The following is a 4,506-nucleotide window of genomic DNA, read 5'->3' as shown; positions in this document are numbered from 1 at the left end:
AATTGAAGGAAGAGGTCGCCAGACTTGGCGCTTTGATGGAGCAACTCCTCGCTGCTCAGAATCAACCTACTCCGCCGCCCGCAACTCCTGCTCAGAGGACAGTCATCTCAGAAGTAGCCACTTCAACTGTGCCAGTCAGCGCACATGCGCCCAATGCTATGCCGCCCGGGTTCCCTTGGGGGATGTCTCCAGGTTTTATGCCTGATCTGCCAGCTCCAACATTTGCTCACATGCCGGCATCTAGCCCGGTCCCTGTTCCCGCTCCCCCTGTCGTGCATACCATGCCAAGGGTAGACGACACCATCTACCACTCCGAGCCATCTGAGGGCTCCGACGTTCATGAAAAGATGGATGCCATGAACGACCAATTCCTTGAGCTGAGAAAGGAATTGAGGACTCTTCGAGGAAAAGACCTCTTCGGCAAGTCTGCTGCCGAGTTATGCCTTGTTCCCGGTGTGAAGATACCGATCAAATTCAAAGTTCCTGACTTTGAAAAGTACAAAGGGAACACCTTTCCACTTGCTCACCTGGTCATGTACGCTAGGAAGATGTCCACACAGACGGATAATGATCAGCTTCTGATTCATTATTTTCAAGACAGCTTGTCCGGTGCAGCGCTCAGATGGTACATGAGCTTGGACAGTGCCAATATCAGATCCTTCAACGACCTTGGCGAAGCTTTCGTCAAGCAATATAAGTACAACGTCAATATGGCGCCTGACCGAGATCAACTCAGGTCCATGTCGCATAAGGACAAGGAATCGTTCAAAGAGTACGCCCAGAGGTGGCGAGAGCTGGCAGCTCAAATCACTCCACCGCTTGAGGAGAAGGAAATGACCAAGATCTTTTTGAAGACTCTTGGCTCATTCTATTATGAGCGGATGGTAGCAAGCGCTCCCTCTGATTTCACCGAGATGGTGAACATGGGGATGCGCCTCGAAGAAGGTGTCCGTGAAGGACGGTTGGCGAAAGATGATGGTTCTTCTTCTAAACGATATGGAGCGTTTAAGAGGAAAGAAGGGGAAGCACATGCTGTGCAATCCCAGCCCAAGCATAGAAGACCCTCTGTTCAGAGGAAGCCCGCACGTCGTGCCGGTCATCAGCACCAGGTGGCTCATATAGCACCTGTCTTCAAAGACAATGCTCATCAGCATCAGCAATACCAACATCAACAGTATCAGCATCAGCAACAATATCAACATTCTCAATACCAACAACAACAGTCTCGTCCACAGCAACAGGCTTACCAGCCTCGTGGAAGCACAAGTAATCAAGCGAATGTGAGTTATGATAGGAAGAAGATCAGTTTTGATCCGATTCCCATGTCTTACGCAGAGTTATATCCCTCTCTAATAGAGCGGAAGCTGATTACTCCAAGAGATCCTCCGGCTATACCGGTCAACCCTCAGTGGTGGTATAAGCCTGACCTGCACTGTGTCTATCATTCTGGCGCTCCGGGCCACGATATAGAGAACTGTTTTCAGCTGAAGACCAAGGTTCAGGACCTTGTGAGATGTGGTATTCTGAGTTTTGAAGATTCAGGCCCGAATGTCACCAAGAACCCATTGCCTGCGCATGGGAAATCAGTTAATATGATTCAGGAATGCCTTGGAAAGTACAAGGTCAGATATGTGAGCCACATCAGGCAGTCGCTGGTTGAATTACACCGTTTGCTGTGTCAGTACAGCTACTTGGAGCATGACCACGACAAGTGCCGTGTCTGTTCGGTTAACCGCTTGGGTTGCGACCAAGTACGCAGAGAGCTTCAAAAGCTATTGAATGAAGGTACCATTGAGATTCTGCAGAATCGCAATGTTGATAAAGCTGAGCCTGAAGTAAACGTTATATCTCCAGTGTTCAAGTTACCCGAGCCTGTTGTTATTCGTTACAATAGCAACAAGCCGAAGGCTTCCCCTTCCTTGATCATTAAACCTGCCGGCCCTGTGCCTTATTCATCTGATAAAGCTGTACCATTCAGATACAACCCTGTTGCTGTCCAAGATGGGGTCAAAGTACCTTTACCTTCAACTTCCGTGACCAACGTTGCTGATGTAAGTGGGTTGACCCGAAGTGGTCGTGTATTTTCTGCGCCTCCTAAGGCTGTTGCTTCCGATACTGTTGAGCGTCCTGTGGGGACCACTGTTAATGTTCAGAATCCGGCACTTGAGGTCGCCAAACCATCCTCCTCCGTACAAAAAACTCCCGTTTCTTCAGTTGGCCCGAGTGGCATTGTAGATGAAGAGTCTGATGAGATGCTGAAGCTCATCAGAAAGAGTGAGTACAACATTGTAGACCAGCTTCTACAAACGCCATCCAAGATCTCCATTCTATCTCTGTTGCTGAACTCGGAACCCCATAGGGAGGCTCTGCAGAAAGTCTTGGATCTGGCGTATGTTGATCACGACGTCACTATTGAGCAATTTGATAGTATTGTTGCAAACATTACCGCTTGCAACACTTTGAGCTTTTGTGACGTTGATCTCCCTGAGGAGGGAAGAGACCATAACATGGCTTTACATATCTCAATGAACTGCAAATCTGATGCAATGTCCAATGTGCTGGTGGACACTGGATCTTTTTTAAATGTATTGCCAAAGACCACACTCTCCAGATTGTCATATCAAGGTCCTCCTATGAGGCAGAGTGGGGTTGTTGTGAAAGCATTTGATGGGTCGCGCAAGACCGTGATTGGGGAAGTTGATCTCCCAATCAAGAAAGGACCAAGTGATTTCCAGGTTACTTTTCAAGTAATGGATATCCACCCATCTTATAGCTGTCTCTTAGGCAGACCATGGATTCACGAGGCTGGCGCCGTGACATCCACCCTACAACAGAAGCTGAAGTTTGTGAAAAACAAGAAATTGGTTGTAGTAGGGGGAGAAAAGGCTCTCCTGGTTAGCCATCTGTCTTCTTTCTCGTACATTGACGCCGAGGATGAAGTTGGAACTCAGTTCCAAGCTTTATCTATTGATGAACCAATCGAGAAGAAGTCTCCTTCGTTCGCTTCCTACCGAGATGCTAAGCTGGCCATTGAATGTGGTGCAGTTGCTGGATTAGGGAAAGTGCTTGAACTTGAAGACAATAGATCCCGGGCTGGCATTGGATACTGTTCTGGGGCATGTAATGAGCAAGGTTTGTTCACAAGTGGAGGATTCATCCATGACGATCAACCTGAAGAAGAGGAAGTTGCTGCCATCTTGGAAGAGGATGCAGAAGATCTGAACAATTTCATCATTCCTGGTGGTGTCTGCCACAATTGGGTCGCTGTAGATGTTCCTACAGTCATCCATAGATCAGAGTATTTGTTCACTTTGTTTAAAACCCTTCTCCCATGCCAAAAGGAGAAGTGATGACATTGTTGGCAACACTTAAAACAATGATGTTTTCATTCAGTTAATGCATTGTTAAACCTTTGTTTTTCCATTTGTTTTCACTTTTTGCTTTTTGCATGAAATCAGTGATCACAAAAAAACCCTGAAAAACAAGAAAACAATCTTTTCATCTGCATAAATGATTTGCTTGTTTAAATTCAAAAGCTTTTCATTATCCAGAATCATTATGTAGGTTGATCCTAAAACCCATTGAACATAATGATCCGACGCCATCTCCCAATCTTGAATTCCTTGTATCCGAGGCAGAAGAAGATGATGTTAAAGGGGATTCCTGACGAGATTACCAGTCTTCTTGAGCACGAAAAGGAGCTCATTCAGCTGTATCATGAGAATCAGCAAAAACAGTCAAACTGGGGCATTACAAAAAAAAAAAAAAAAAAAAAAAAAGAAAAAAGAAGAGAGGGTGGAAAAAGATGAAAAAATCAAAAATCAGGAAAAAAAATTTCAAAATTTCTTCAAGAAGAAAAAAAGAAAAATTACACCCTCAAAGTCCTAGTTGACTGATGCTGAATGGATTCAGAGTCAATATGACCAATTGAATTTGATTGAAGAGAAGTGATTGACTGCCATGTGTCATGGTCAGTTATATCAGCAGAGAATGAAGAAAGCATTCGACAAGAAGGTCAAGCCTCGTATGTTCCGAGAAGGTGACCTCGTGCTCAAGAAAGTTTTGTCCTTCGCGCCCGATTCCAGGGGCAAGTGGACTCCAAACTACGAGGGTCCATATGTTGTTAAAAGAGCCTTTTCAGGCGGTGCTTTGATGCTTACAACAATGGATGGGGAGGATTTCACTCGTCCTGTGAATTCAGACGCAGTCAAGAGATACTTTGCCTAAAAAAAAATATATGCAAATGAAAAAAAACAGAATAGCTCGCTAAGTTGAAAACCCGAAAGGGCGGCTTAGGCAAAAATGAGCGTCTCGGTGGAGAACCCGCAAGGGTAATTCAGGCAAAAATTAGAGACTTGAAAAAAAAAGAATCTTTGCATCCCGCTAGATTGAGTACCTCACCCTGGGGCAATCTAGGCAAAAATTAGGGATTTGGCAAGTAACTGCATCCTGACAAGACTTTCTGTTCACCAGTCGTCATTTCGTCAGAAGATTCTCGATTCGTCG

Source organism: Lathyrus oleraceus, chromosome 1, assembly GCF_024323335.1.
Source record: "Lathyrus oleraceus cultivar Zhongwan6 chromosome 1, CAAS_Psat_ZW6_1.0, whole genome shotgun sequence".
In the NCBI taxonomy this organism is placed as follows: Eukaryota; Viridiplantae; Streptophyta; class Magnoliopsida; order Fabales; family Fabaceae; genus Lathyrus; species Lathyrus oleraceus.
Note: the sequence above shows the minus strand (reverse complement) of the source record.